At 49.8% G+C, this 15935-nt stretch overlaps 1 protein-coding gene across 1 annotated transcript in view; it reads left to right on the top strand.

The window, feature by feature from the left end:
* IQCA1 (IQ motif containing with AAA domain 1) overlaps positions 1 to 15935 on the top strand; it is a 155263-nt gene that overhangs the window by 48996 nt on the left and 90332 nt on the right. The window lies entirely within an intron of this gene.

Here is a 15935-nt window from a genome sequence, read left to right as displayed (position 1 = left end):
CTACCCTTTTCTGTAATGCATTCCATTGCTGTGTGTACGTGGTTATTTCTTTTTAAAAGTAGCACGTAAGAAATGAGTTTAAACCATGCATTTCTGTTCTGCTAACGTACACTCTTCCTCTCATGACTACTTTCCCAGGCTTTCTGGATTCTTGAAATAGATAAGGGAATGTGGATGAACCATGGTCGGGGTTTTGAACCAGGAGCGTGTGAACAGAAACTGAGGGCAGCTATCTGAATGCGAAATCTCTCCATTCCTTCCTCAAGCGGTCTGCTCTTGCCCAGGTGTTTGTAAATATTCCTTTGCAAATATTTAAGACAGAAAGGTGCAAGGACGCCACGTGGGGTCATTTTCCCAACGGGAGAGTAACCGAAATCAGACTGATCCATCACGTGATCACTAACATGTTGTTTCTTTCGATAAAATGCAAATGGGCAGGGGGTTGGGCAGGGAGGCTCCTATAGGATTCAAGCATGAGCGAATGGATCACTTCCGAATCGGGAAGGAAACTTCCGTCTTGAGTGATAACTGCTTGTAATATCCCACTAACAAGGAGAAACACCAGTGAATAAATCAGGTTTCGCGATGTGCCACTGTGCAATTGCACACCACTTTTTTCCCCCTCTCCTTTGAGAAACGGTGAGCCCCTCAGTTTCCCAAGGAGGGCCGTGGTAATTAGGCCCATGTGCAGCCAATTGCCTTTATTGAGTGTAAGTGAATTTATAGACAGCAAGTGACATTTTGGAGGCTTCTGTGCAGGGGTACAAGCTGCTTTCTTTAGAACACAGGAGAAATTTATGAGCCTGCTGACATTAATGGAGGTAACTGGATGATGGGGGGGGGGGGGAGTACCAGCCGGAAACCCCTCCACCCGTGTATTTTTCATACTTGATGAAACACAGATAAATCTCTGTCCTGGGAGTCTGAAACGGTGGGACCCATTGAAGCACAGTGTCAGACCTCAAGGGAAATATTTATCATTTTCGTAGTTCTCCTTTCTAAATCACTGCAAACTAGCACTGGTCATTTTCCCGTTCGTGCAAGAATTGTTGACAATGTGCATAAATTTTTAATAGGCCCTAACTTTACCAAAGGTTCTGCAAACCCCATTTGCTAGGCACGGGCGTTTTTCTCCTCAAGCTTCCTCAATAAAAGCACATAAAGTCAGATCGCTTCGTCAAGTATCTTTTTATAAGAAAGTAACATTAATCACGGAATAGATTCTGTAGGAAACTAGCGTTGCCTTTCGCCGCCAACTCCTGTCACGTATAAATCATAGAGCTTCTAGAGCTGAGAGGAACTTTAGAAATGGTCTAAGAGGCGCACCATGCTTGTTTTTAACAACCGAGTGGACAAACCCAGTTCAGCCACACCGTACGGCAGAACGAGCGAAACAGGTCCCCATAGTGATGGAGGTTTTGTCTCACACCACACAGCTAATTAGCGGCTGTGGCCCCGACTTTCGTCATTTCCAGGAAAATACTATTTTCACGATACATCCAGCCACCAGATGCCTCTTTACTGGGCCCAAAGCTTTATTTTATGTTTTTATTACTGGGACCTAAACCAACGGTTGCTTCCCGTGACCTCCCAGCTCCGCGTGGCTCGCGCGTGGCTCCCTCAGTGGAGCCGAGCCCGTAGGCTCTGGAGCGGATCTGCGTGGACAAGTCACCGAAAACCTGGGTTTTCTCATCCGAAAACCACTGACAATAACAGTACCTACCTCATAAGACTGTTGGATGCGTTAGAAGAGGCAATGATATCAAGTTCTGAGCCCATGAGTGTTAATAGTTCCTTTGGGGCACCTGGATGGTTCAGTCACTTAAGCATCCAACTCTTGGTTTCAGCTCAGGTCATGATCTTGCGGTTCGTGAGTTCGAGCCCTGTGTCGGGCTCTGTGCTGACAGCTCGGAGCCTGGAGCCTGCTTCAGCTTCTGTGTCTCCCTCTCTCTCTCTGCCCCTCCCCTGCTCATGCTCTGTCTCCCTCTCTCTTTTTCTCTCTCTCCCAAAAGTAAAAAAACGTTAAAAAATTTTAAAAATAATAATAGTAATTCCACTAGTATGGAAGGTTCATTGCAAATCATCTCGGTACGTTTACTGGATCGGGTTATCCAGAAATTACACTGCATTTTCAACCACCCTAGTTGGTCACATTCAAGGCGTTCAGGGTACAGGTGAGAAGCAGCAGCCAACGTAGGGAACACACCCGCCTACCGAGGGCCGGGCAGTCCATCTTTTCCAGCTGGAAAGTCTGTCTGACTTGAAGTCTTCTCTGCTGGTTCCGTGAAATCATCCGCTTTGTCCAACAATCCCCCCCCCCCGTCCGTGGAGGCTCACTTTGGTCAGAATGAGGTTACATCATACAAGTGGCCCTGCCATCATCTGACAAGAGAGGGAGGGTCCGGGGCTCGAAGAGCTGCTAGGAGCCCCCCACGAGCTGCTCTCCCTCCTGTTCTCTCGCACCTCCTCACAAGCGGAGGCCCAGGGTCCAGGCCTGTGTTCCCGTCCCCTCCCTGTCTCCCTGGAACTCTCATCCGGCGTGTGGCTTTCCGCCCCATCCGAGCTGCGTTGACTCCCAAGTGTGAGTCCGCCGCCCGGAGAGACGTGGAGGTCCGGCCCGGTATCAGCTGGCTGGGGGACTTCTCAGGTCCGTGTGCCCAGAACCTCATCCCCTCAGAGCTGTCCCCACATGGCCTTTCGCACCCCAGAGGATGGAGAACCCACCCTGCCCGTCCCTGAGGCACGACCCTGACTCCTCTCCTTCTCTGAGCCCAAATTCCAGTCTGTCAGAAGATTCCATCGGCTTCACCTTCACAATATGCCCCAAACCCACCACGTCTAGGCCTCTGTCTTTGCTGCCACCGGGCCTGGTCTGAGCCGCGTCAGCCCTAACCTAGACTGCGTGGCCTCCTGACTCATTCCTGCGACCACCCTCGCTCTCCGAATCTGTCTCAACGTGATGACGGTACATTCGCTCTTTATCGCTGCATAACCGTATCAGTCTGGCTTACGGACTTGGTGGCTGGAAACCACAGCCACTGAGCATCTCGCGGCTGCTGTGGGCTGAGCTGCGTCCTCTGCCCTGGGTCCCCTAGGGCTGCAGACGGGGTCACATCAGCTTCCAAGCTCCAGTGGCAGCTGGCGGCGTGCAGTTCCTGGAGGGCTGCCAGACCGAGGGCCCCAGGGCTTGCTGGCTGTTGGCCAGAGTCGCCCCCCACTCTGTGGGGGGTGGGCCCCTGGGTCTGGCAACTTGCCTCATCAAAGCCAGCAAGGGAGGGAGTCTACAGACACGTGGAGCAATCAGAGAAGTGACATCCCGCCGTCTTGCTGTATTCCGTGGGTTACGAGCCAGCGGCCGGTCCGACCCACACTCAAGGGGAGGGAAACACACAAAGGTGTGAACACCGGGAGGCAGAGAACACAGGGACTACATACAGTCTGTCCACCACACAGAGGAAAGGTCATCCGTTAAAATCCGAAGGCGGGTCATGACCCTGCAGTGGCTCCTTTGTCACTCTGGGGCTCACTGGCCCAGGGACCTGTTCCTCCCCAGGGCAGGTGCTGTGACCTCGTGGCAGGAGCCCCCTCCCTGGGAATTTTAGCTCCCAGACCTGCCCCAGGTGTGTGCTCTGTTGGGGCTTCCAGCAGGATCTGGGGGAAGGGAAATTAGGGGCATGTGATTTGGGTGCTGGACCCTTATTCTGGAGGACTTTAAAAAACTTACATGCCGTGGGACGCCTGGGTGGCTCAGTCGGTGAAGCATCTGGTTAAGCTCAGGTCATGATCTCACATTTCGTGAGTTCGAGCCCCGCGTCGGGCTCTGTGCTGACAGCTCAGAGCCTGGAGCCTGCTTTGGATTCTCCCTCTCTCTCCCTCTCTCCCTCTCTCTCTGCCCCTCCTCTGCTCACACTCTGTATTGCTGTCTCTCTCTCTCTCTCTGAAAAATAAATATTTAAAAAAATTTTTTTGAATTACACGTCGTGATTTTCTTGTCCATCTCCAACCCGTTTGTGTTTTGATTTTTGTCTCTGACTCAGTTGTCATTTCAGACAGTACTTTTTAGATTTCCAAGTGGCTCGAAATCAGACCACCAGTGTCTAGTCCCAAAAACGTAAATAGTTAAGTGCTAAGAAAATTCAGTGTTGTGTAATACCAATAAAAGCAATGTGATCGTCTCAGCTCATGCGGAAAAATCATTTCATAAAATCAAATACCCCCTTCTTATTTTAAAATGTAAAAATGGAGGCACACCTGGGTGGCACAGTGGGTTAAGCGTCCGATTTCGGCTCAGGTTATAATCTCATAGGTTGTGGGTTCGAGCCCCACATCAGGCTCTGTGCTGACAGCTCAGAGCCTGGAGCCTGCTTCAGATTCTGTGTCTTAATTAATTCTTAGCATAATAAAATGTAAGCTGAATAAAAGCAAAGACTTTCATATGTTCTGCTTACTGCTTTTTCACAGTGCCTCAAAGTGTCTGTGGCACATTGTAGGTACTCACTTGAGTAAGTTCTAAATGAGTGCGTGAATGAGTGAAACATCCAGGATTTTTTAAACCAAAAGAAAGCCATGCACTTGAAGAAACGCTGCAGGCCTTCTCAGGAAAGGACAGTATGGATGGCTTTTGCCCCTGATATTAGTTAGTTCCATGAGATAAATTATTTTCAGTATGACATGAAAAGGAAATAAGTATTTTAAAGAAAGTGGCACAACGTAGTTTTTAAATCAGCGATAGAGTAAATATGAAAGAAAAATATGTGAAAGTTTAAGAAGGCTGTAAATGTTAAAAGGAAGGAATACAAAAAGACTTGTATAAGTGGGCAGACTCACCATGCTCCCGGTCCAACGGAAAGACGACGTGTCTGCTCCAGGTAATTGCTAGACCGCAATTCCAATTAAAATCCCAACAGGATTATTTATTGAACTTGCAGACATAATTATTAAAGTCATTAGGATTAAAACAAGAAGGGAACACCAACAGGGCAGGACAAATGGCACTCTGTTTTTAAGTATATTATTATAAAGAAAAATAAGGTGAATGCATTCTACGAATATAAAAGCAGAAACGTGAATCAACAGGGCAAACTGGAGAGCCCAGGAAGTGACAGACAGAGATGGAAATAGTGTATGATAAATTAAGTGACTAGAAGTAATAAGACTGCAAACGACATAGTTACAAGAACTAGACTGACCTAATTATTAAGGCCAACAGGAAGTAGAAAGCAGAATGGAGAACTTAACCCTCCTAGACACAGGTCACAATTTTCTGACTTCTAGGAACAAAAATATTGTCAAAGAAAATTAGATTGACTCCACTGTAAAATTTATGAAATGTGTATCCTAGTCAAACCCTAAAATAAGACAGAAAGGGAAACCGACCGGGGGTGTCTGGGTGGTTCAGTCAGTTGAGCGTCTGCCTCTTGATCTTGGCTCAGGTGATGATCTCACGGTTTGTGAGTTCAAGCCCCACGTAGGGCTCTGCGCTGACAGCACAGAGCCTGCTTGCTCTCTCTGGTGCTCTCTCTCTCTCTCTCTCTCTCTCTCTTTCAAAATAAATAAATAATAAAAAAAAACTTGAAGAAAAAAAAGGAAACCAGCCAAATACAACCTGTATGTTTAATGTAATTTATTTTACTTTGTTGTTTATTTAATTACCAACATAATTCCTATACGCCGTGGCACGGAAAGCAATACTCAAATGCATACAGAAGAATTTACTGGTCTTCCCCCATCCATTCCCACAGCTGTGCGTGAACCTAGGTGCACACAGGGACACAGCTCGCCGGTCTCCATGCACCTGCGGACCGAAACACCCACACCTGACGCTGTCCGCCTATCCCCTTTTCTTTCTAGAACGCATATCACTTCCCAGCCTGGTCTTCCCCCTTAATATTAACATCTCCGCCATTCCTGTAGAGCAGCTGGTCTTTGTGAGAGCTCCGAGTGTGTATAAGGTGCCCGTGGCGAACAGGTAAAGAATAGGTGAAGTCGGGCCCAGAAGCAGAGTTCTACCTTGAGGCTTCACCATAATTATATAGCCAATCCCCAGGGGTGCTTATTTGCAGGGTTTGATCGTAGCTTTTATTATTTACAGTTTTTACTAGTACAGACAGTGCATAGCAGAGTATCTCTGCCTTCACTTCTGTGAGGATTCCTAACAGCGGAACTGTTGGGGGCAGGAGGGTATCCAGGGCAACCGTGGAAGTCTTAGGAATCCGTTGTCTAAGGATTCACGCAAACACAGCAAGTGGCTGTGATGAGTGGGGACGCCCTGCGCATCCAGACACAGGTTCGAGTTCAAGTCGGAATCCGGGTTCTGGAACCATTTGCCTTAGGATAAATCACTTAAACTCTCGCATTTTCAAATTTCCTCCTTCGCAAAGTGGAGGGAAATGCGTATCTCACAGCATTTCTGTAAGGACGAAATGAGAAAGTACTTTGTGAAAGGCAGGTGTGAAAACGCGGTGTAAACCTCCGTGCGACACGCATCTTGTGAGCTGTTGTCATTTCTGCCACTTACGTGCATCCGAGAAAGGACGAGACGCAGATGCACGGGGCACATGGCAAAGTGTCAGCCTCACTAGCAGCTGAAGAAATTCAAGTCCACATCTGGCTTCCACTCCTCACCTAAACTGGTCAAAACCCGTAAAGGCAAAATGGTGAAGGCATCAGAGGAAGAGGAGAGCTGATGTGTGGACGCCACGGGTGAGCGGGTCTCCAGTGCCTCCCACGGGCGGAGCGGCCAGAGTCGGGCTGAGTCTCCTTTCTCGGCTCTTGGCCCAGGGCTTCCTGTCGGCAGTAGGTCTCTAGAGATCTTCCAGAGAACCAGCACATGTCCAGGAGCCGAGTCCTCGCACTGATAAAATACAGCGTGAGGAAATATTTAAAAGAATATTTGTAAGACCTGTAAGTACACACCCTACAGTTATTTTAAGTCTGGAAAAACCACATCTTCTCAGCAAACAGGGCTCCCGGCTGACCAAAGCTCTTTTTCCACTTCCTGGTTCGGGAAAACAGACTGCGAAGGGAAACCGGAACCGCCTGGCGTGTCCGAGCGTGAATTCTCTTCTTTTCGGGAAACGACCGGGTGCTTTTCCCAGCGTGCTGCCGTGACCCTGCCTCCCAGGGGGAACAACCAGTTGGGGGCACGGGGTCACGGTTGTCACAGATTGTAATCCTTCCCGTTGAAGATCAGGAGACACGGGCATCCTGTGTGGAGCCTCTCATTTTCCGGAACGGGTTGGGGCTGTTAGCGGGGGACGCCTGTGAGGTGCGCACTGAGGTGGCCCGAGCTGAGTTGGGTCACAGTGCGCGGCAGCTCTGGACAGGCCACGTTGGGACCTGGGTGTCCGGGCAGGTTCTCCACCAGTTCTGGCCCTGCCCCCACACCGCGGAGCCCGGGTGGGCAAGTATTTCAGGGGCAAGGAGGAAACGGCTGGGACGCCTGGTGGCTCAGTCGGTTGAGTGTCCGACTCTCGATTTTGGCTCGGGTCACAATCTCACGGTTCGAGGGTTCAAGCCCCGCGTCGGGCTCTGTGCTGATAGCACGGAGCCTGCTTGGGATTCTCTCTCTCCCTCTAGTCTGCCTCTCACTCTCTCTCCCTCCCTCTCTTTCTCTCTCTCTCTCCCCCTCCCTGTCTTCCTCTCTCAAAATAAAGAAGCTTAAAAAAAAAAAAAAAAGGACACGGCAACGCCATTGCCTCAGCCACCCTCATACCAGGCAAACACTATCTGTAGAAAAGAAAATACAGGATACTTCCCGCTTGCCCTTGTGGAGGTCAAGAGTGGGCAGGAGCAGCCCCTGACCTCGGGCCAGGATGGGGGCTTGGGGTCCATGTGTCTCAGGCAGGAGCCTCTGTCTTAGGCTAAGAGAAGCTCGGGCACAGCGTCGGGCCAAAGACAGGATTGTGAGCGAGGATCGTGGACCAAGGATTTGGATGGGGGTGGGGCAGAGTGAGAATTAAGTGTTCGGCCAGGACGAAACAGTGCGATGGCTTTACACATGTGAAGCCCACGTGGGAGCTCGGTTAGGGGGGAGCAGGTGTGATGGGTGCAGGCCTCGTCCCCTTAAATAATTCTGATTGTGCAGACGGAGTCAAGAGCAGGACTGGTAGAAGAAGCTGGAAGAAATGTCCAACGACTGCAGATGTCCAACCCCGGAACAACTACGAGACAGCATCACCTACATTAATTCTCTGGCAGGGACGGGGACTTGGTGGCCCCTCCCGCTTCTTTCTTTTGTAATAGTCCAAGAGTAATCGGACTTAGTGATACGCAAGTGTCTCTGGGGCTTGGTACATGATATATTGCACATCCAGCGATCGCATTCAGATCTTTCTGAATATTTTTTAGGCAAAGGGTTAGACGAGTAACTTTAAATTCTATCTTTTGGAAATTGTACTTAATTTAATACGAATTACACTTTGTTCCCCAAAGCTGAATTCTTACTTTATAAATTTTTTTTAAATGTTTATTTATTTTTGAGACAGAGAGAGACAGAGCATGAATGGGGGAGGGGCAGAGAGAGAGGGAGACACAGAATCGGAAGCAGGCTCCAGGCTCTGAGCTGTCAGCCCAGAGCCCGACGCGGGGCTCAAACTCGCGGACCTCGAGATCGTGACCTGAGCCGAAGTCGGACGCTCAACCGACTGAGCCACCCAGGTGCCCCTGAATTCTTACTTTAAAATGAACGTAGGGGCACCTGGGTGGCTCAGTCGGTTGAGCGTCCGACTTCAGCTCAGGTCATGATCTCACGATTCGTGGGTTCGAGCCCCGCGTCGGGCTCTGGGCTGACAGCTCAGAGCCTGGAGCCTGCTTCGGATTCTGTCTCTCTCTCTCTCTCTCTCTCTCTCTCTCTCTGCCCCTTCCCCACTCATGCTCTGTCTCTCTCTATCTCTCAAAAATGAATAGACGTTAAAAAAATCTTTTTTAAATGAACATAACCCCCATGGGATATGCCAGTATTTGTTTCCAGGTGACTGAATGGTAAGAGCTCAGAAATACCTGATGAATCCAGTCTCATCAAGCTCCACGTGCCTTTCTCATGCATCGTGTCCTTGGACGGTTTTCTCCTTTCTTGGTGTTCCTTTTCCGTCGTGTTCTGTAGACTTGGGCGAAATGAGAGAGCCCTCATCTGCGCGGTTCAGGTGATTTTCCATGCGGCCCCGTGCCATTCGGTACATCACTCGCCCCATTAGGTGGTCTGACTGCCCGGCTGAGCCACCTGTTCTGGGCTTGACTGCTGCCCCCCATAGGGGGACAGATAGAAAGTCGGAGGGGGTCCGCGAATGGCGCCGAAGCATGTGCAGCACGGTAACTTTGCAAATCAGCAAAACGATGAAAGATCATCAAATGTCTTTGGAATCAAGATTCAGAGTCTAATTGAGGGAGCGCTGTGATCTCAATCATCACGCACAGAGGCAGCGTGTTGAACACGATAACGTTGCAGGGGTGTTTTGTGTGCTACGATCTAAGTGGAGAAGATCCCCGCATCTATGAAAGGGTTTTCCAAACTGTAAAGAGAAACTGAAGTCTTGATCCAAAAATAACTTTCCATCCTTTTCTTCCCTACCCCACACGTACCTACCTGGGCGGGACCTTCGGCTGTCAGATGAGAGGGAATGTATTTATTTGGCTGAAAAACTTATTTTATACAAGGTGGTCGGGGAAGACCTCTCTGATACGATGCCGTTTGAGCGTGTGTGTTATCTCTGCGGGAGAACCTGTCTCTGAGGAGGGAGAACTCCCAGTAGACGGGGAGCAGACGGAAGCAGGGGAGCAGGGGGAAGGTGGTGAGGGCCAAGCCAGGGAGGTAGCAGGTGAGTGTCACGAAGGCCATTGCAGGTGGAGGAACCATATAATTAAATGTCCACACCAGGACACTTAAGAGTGAAAGGGGATGCCGTTATGAATTGCATGTGACAGAACCTGTAAGGAGGGACCTAAGTTAACCTGATCCGAAGGCCATTGGTTTTCACTTTGAGTTAGAGAGTTGGCAAACTTTGAGCAGAGAAGGGGCGTGATGCAAGGCGGCTTCTGTTTTAAAAGGTTCGCTCTGGCTGCTGCAAGGAATGTGGTCAGAGCAGGAGTGGTCGGGGGTGGTGGAGGGGACAGCAGGGCATCCTGTGCCTTGTAGTAACGCACACAAGAGTTGACGGTGGCTGGGACCAGCACAGGCAATGACAGGGGGTCGGATGCAGGGTTTGCGGGCAGATTGAACAGAGGCACGAAGGAGGAACGTGCTGGAGGACGATTCTAGGTTTTTGCCCCTGGAGGCAACTACGAGCGCTTCCATTTTCTGAAATGGGGAAATGCAGGCGGAGGAGGGGGTTTGGGGGACGAGGTGAGGACAGAGGCTGAGTTTGCGACATCTGGGCTTGAGGAACTCGCTGCACTTCGGACGGAGGTGGTGGGCAGGCGTCGAATGTAGGTCTGCAGCCCGGGGGACAGACGAGCCTGAGACAGGGCGTTGGGAGGGGTGAAGTGCACGGTGCTATTTGAAGCCAAGAAACCGGATGAGACCCTGACGCACATGCACAGAGAAGAGCCCAAGAGCAGAGCCCTGGGTCCCCAGCACCTACAGTCCGGGAGCCGAGGAGACCCTGACCCGGAAGGCTGAGCAGGTGGCCATCAGGGGCAGCAGAGCCTAGACGGAACCTTCCTCCTGAAATGAAGGGACAGTCAAGAGCTCGAACGCCGATGATAAGCCTCGCAATCTGAGCTCCTTCTGTGTGAGACGGAGGAGGGCGGCCTAAAAAGATGGAGGAGGGGGGAGAGAGACGAGAGGAAGCCAAGAGAGAGAACCTTCCAGAAAAGAGGACTCGGCCATCTGACAGATCCAGAGAGAGTGGAGGGGAGCGGTAGAACGACCGCGGAAGTCGCCAGCAGCAAGATTGTTGCCAGGCTCGTGGATTAGCTTCCTACCAAGTGCCACAGCTGGGTGGCCGAAACAGCCGGAGTTCACTCCCTCACTGTCTGGCGCTCCAGTCCAAGACCGCCGTGGCGTCAGCCAGGTTGGTCCCTTGCACAGGCCGTGAGGGGGAAGCTGTTCCGGGCCCCTCCTTGGCGTGTGGATGGCCACCTTCTCCCTGTGTCTTCACATAGTCCGTGTGTGTCTGTCCTGGGGTCCTAGTTGCCCCCTGTTTATAAGGACACCAGTCACATTAGATGCGGGCCCACCCTGCCCCCTCCGGTATAACCTCCTCTCAACGGCCCTATTTCCAAATGAGGCCACGTTCTCAGGTCCTGGTGGTCAGGATCAGGCCGGCCCGTCTGGGGAGTGGTGGTCCCTTCCACCAGTCAGAGAGGGGACCAGCTGTCTCTGCGGCTCCCCACTCCCCTCCCCGGACACATTCAGGCAACGAGTAGCAAAGTCCCCGGGAGGGATGGGGAGGAGAATTTTCCAGGCCGAGACCCCATCATCTTGTAATTCCCGTTATCTGACTACTGCCAATGTTCACAGCATGTGTCAGCCCTAAGCACAGTGGCGGGTTTTCCAGACAGGAGGCCTGGATAAGGCACCCGTGGTGTTCAGACACCGTGGGCGGTGACCGGACAGCACGTCTGTACCCAAGTGAGAGGACAGCGCCTGCCTCTCGGTGATCCTGGGACTGTGGAGAAGGTGAAGACAGGAATGAGGTGCCCGTGGGGGGAGCAGAGTCCAGCAGAAACCGTGCGTGTTGTTTCCGCCTGTAATCCTTCCTGACACTGTGTCATTGGAATTACTCCCCCAGAAGTCCCCCGATGGGCTTTCACCTGCAGCCGACGCTGTCAGCCCCAGCTGTTTCTGCCAGGAGCACAGTGGGAGCCAAAACCATATTCTCTTTACTCGTCCCCAAGTCAAGGCCAACGGTCCCTGCAGTTCTCACACCTTGCAGTGCGCTGAGCCCAGAGCGACACCTTACAGCTCGTCACCTTACAGCTTCCTTATGACTAGCGGCAGGAGAGATCAGGTGTGTCCCAGCTTTGAGCACCCTGACTCGGGAGAAGGGAGGCCACGGCCCCACAGCTGAAAATGTGAGGGTGAAACCCAGCAACCAAGGAAACAGAGTAAAATTCAGTATCTGTCAGCACGCTCTAAGTGACTGAGTCACAGGACACACAGGACAGGGCGACAGGGACAGGGAGAATCCCAATCAGTGCACACCCAGGGCACACTCAGAATATCCTAAAGCTGGTCGGCGCCTGGGTGGCTCAGTCGGCTAAGCGTCCGACTTCGGCTCAGGTCGTGATCTCGCGGTCCGTGAGTTCGAGCCCCACGTCGGGCTCTGTGCCGACAGCTCGGAGCCTGGAGCCTGCTTTGGATTCTGTGTCTCTGTCTCTCTCTCTGACTCTCCCCCATTCATGCTCTGTCTCATTCTGTCTCAAAAATAAATAAACGATAAAAAAAATTAAAAAGAATATCCCAAAGCTGGGAAACAACCACTCTGGGGCCAGAGGACTCCTTATGAGGGAGGAAGAACATGGGGATGGTGTGAGCACAGCAAGTGTGTGTGTGTGTGTGTGCGTGTGCATGCATGATGCAAGTGTGTGTACATGTATGTGTGCACGTGCGTGATGCATGTGTGTGTGCATGATGCGTGTGTGCATGTGCATGCCTGATCCATGTGTGTGCGTGTGCATGTATGATGCAAGTGTGTGCACGTGTGTGTGTGCACATGTGTGCATGGAAGTGAGATAGAGCTATCAGGCTATGCTGTCATGTCTAGATAAGAATTTTAAAATCTATCTTTTAAATGTGTGCCCTACAACAGTTTGTGCAGTCTCTAAGGCCAAGACATCCAATTTCAGTTTATGGTTAATTACTTAAACTAACGTGACTTAAAAAAAACGAAGTATGTCCTTTTATCTGTTAAAAATAGATATATTTGATCCTGTTTTTGCAAAAAGAACTATGAAAACTATCATACATGCATTATTAAATCTTACTATGACAATTGATGTGTAACGTAATTATGAATTCTATTTTAGAAATGGCACATGTAAATCCTGTTTGTGTTCAGTTTATGTCAGTTTCTAGGTTTGTTCTGAGTCCCCCAAAACACTCAAGCTTTAAAGTGTGGTATTAAAATTAGACAATGGAGCTGCCTATAAAGTGGCCATCAGAGGGATGGGCGGGTGGGTGCACAGAGCAAGAGTGCTTGAGCTTTTAATCCAAATGTATTCATAGTTGTTTGGGTTTTTTTATTTTTTTAATGTTTATTTTTGAGAGAGAGAGAGAGAGAGACATAGTGTGAGCTGGGAAGGGGCAGAGAGAGGAAACAGAATCTGCAGCAGGCTCCAGGCTCTGAGCTGTCAGCCCAGAGCCCAACGTGGGGCTTGAACCCACAAAACGTGAGATCATGACCTGAGCTGAAGTCAGATGCTCAGCCGACTGAGCCACCCAGGCGCCCCAAATGTATTCATACTTTTTAACCTGTCAAGGCCAAGTGAAGCACAGAACAAGATAGACTGTGGTCAGGCAGTTTAATAAGATTTGAGATTTGAGTCTTGTGAACAAGCAGTGTCTGAAGTCAAATACATGCATCAGCCATGTGATTGTGGAAGGTGAGAGCATCAGGGCAACGGCTGACATTTCAATCTTCAAATCACTGTCTCCCATCACTACATCCAGAATCTCATTGGTACTAATCAGGTGTGTGTTGATTGACCATATGAATAGATGGATGGTTGGATAGATTGGATGGATGGATGGATGGATGGATGGATGGATGGATGGAGGGATGATGGAGGGATGGATGGATGGATGGACAGATGGACGGATAGATGGATGGGTGGGTGGATGGATGGATGATGGAGGGATAGTGGATAGATGGATGGATGGACGGATGGATGGATGGATGGATGGGTGGGTGGATGGGTGGATGGATAGATTAGATGGATGGATGGATGGATGGATGGATGGATGGATGAATGGATGGGTAAATGAGTACATGAGTCCACCAAGGTAGCTACAATGATGGTAGCTCCATTGACAGAATGTCACTTAGCATGTGACATAGTCTAGTCTATGTCTAGACTAGACATTAGTCTAGTCTAGTCTAGTGACAATATCACTAAGCAATGTGACTTAGTGTCAATGTCACTTAGCACGTGATCTCCTACCATCATCCTGCCCTTTCATTTGGCCACATACGCCCCATCGTGTTCAGTGCTTTTCAAAGCAAAGCTAAGGAGCTGAGTCATGATCCTATTAAATGAGCCCAAAGAAAAGGCTCAGGAGACCTGAGATATTTTGTGCAGACAATGATGTGACTGTTTTAAAATGCTTGAAGAGTAATCCTGTGGAAACAATGGGGCAACAGCCAGCAGGGGTGTTGACTCCTAAGCATGAACCAAGCAGCAGCCCCAATTCAGAGTCAGCCCTCACCACCATGCATGTGCCTTTCAAAAAAAAGGTTTCATTTAACAGTATCCTTGAGGACACGGTAAAAAGTAATCGTATTAAGAAGACTTGGCAATTGGGGCACCTGGGTGGCTCAGTCAGTCAAGTGTCCCACTTCGGCTCAGGGTCATGATCCTGCGGTTTGTGGGTTCGAGCCCCGCATCGGGCTCTGTGCCGACAGCTCGGAGCCTGGAGCCTTCTTCTGATTCTGTGTCTCCCTCTCTGTGCCCCTCCCCCACTCACACCCTCTCAATGTCAAAAATAAGTGAATCAACATTAAAAAAAAAAAGACTTAACCCTTGACTACACAGCTTTTTAATATTCCGCCTGATGAAATCAGAAGTGCGCTGAATGCTTTTGGCCGCACGCCGAGTGTGCTGGCTATCTGGACGCACACCTGTGGAGCCGTGTGCTTTCAGCCGAACCAGCCACGTTTCATGGAACATCATTCTTGATGGAGCAAACAACTGCCCGATTCTCAAAAAAGTGAACCAAATGAGCCTGAAGGAAAACCTGACATGGCAGAAATTACATTTTTGGAACTCTTGTGATCACCCCTGTGAGCCTGAGAGCTTCCCATTACTCAGGCTTTTGGTTTTGAGATCGGCGGAATTGCTAATGAATGACGAAATGTGGCGAACGTGAGGACAGGTTTTCTTGCCCAACTTCAACCGAAACAGCGTGTGGCAGCAGAACGAATACGGAAGCAGATAGGAGCGGCCAGCTAACGCCCAAGCCAGGCGTTAAAAAGGCTTCAAAGATGCAGAACAGTAACACTCTTCTATTTTTGTTTGTTTTCGGACATGTACTAAAGATGTTACTTACGTGAACATATAAGGGGTTTGTCAGTGTTGTTATTAAGTGAATTTAAAATGCACGTTTTAGAAATTTCTCCGTTTTAGTATCTAACACAGTAAATACTTGTAGCTAGAACTCACATAAACAAGAGCTCTTTGAGATGCTCAGAAATTCTAAGAGTATAAAGGGCTCCAAAGGGCAAATGTTTGAGAACCACTGTTGTAGACTCATCTTCAGCACGGCTGTCTCCTCTAACCCTTAGTTTCTCTGCCTCAGTAGACCCCCAGGCACGTAAAAATAGTAACCACACACACCCCTCGCAAAATTCCTCAAGATTCAATTGCCAAGTCTGCGGGGCGCCTGAGTGGCTCAGTCGGTTGGTTGAGCGGCCAACTTCGGCTCAGGTCATGATTTTGCGGTCTGTGGGTTCAAGCCCCCCATCGGTCTCTGTGCTGATGGCTCAGAGCCTGGAGCCCGCTTCGGATTCTGTGTCTGCCTCTCTCTCTCTCTCTCTCTCTCTCTCTCTGCCCCTCCCCACTCATGCCCTGTCTCTCTCTGTCTCTCAAAAATGAATAAACGTTAAAAAAAAATTTTTTTAATAAATTGCAAACTCTGCTTTTTGAAAGGTAAAAATTACACGGTGACACAAAAAACTATTTGGAGCCCGTGCAAAATGGAGCCTTAGCCTTACGGAAACTTAAGAGCGTGTCCATGTATCTCGTGCACCGTTAGTAAATTTGTCATCCAAACAGCTCTA

This window comes from Prionailurus viverrinus, unplaced genomic scaffold, assembly GCF_022837055.1.
Source record: "Prionailurus viverrinus isolate Anna unplaced genomic scaffold, UM_Priviv_1.0 scaffold_39, whole genome shotgun sequence".
Classification (NCBI taxonomy): Eukaryota; Metazoa; Chordata; class Mammalia; order Carnivora; family Felidae; genus Prionailurus; species Prionailurus viverrinus.
This window is presented reverse-complemented; position numbering and strand designations above follow the sequence as displayed.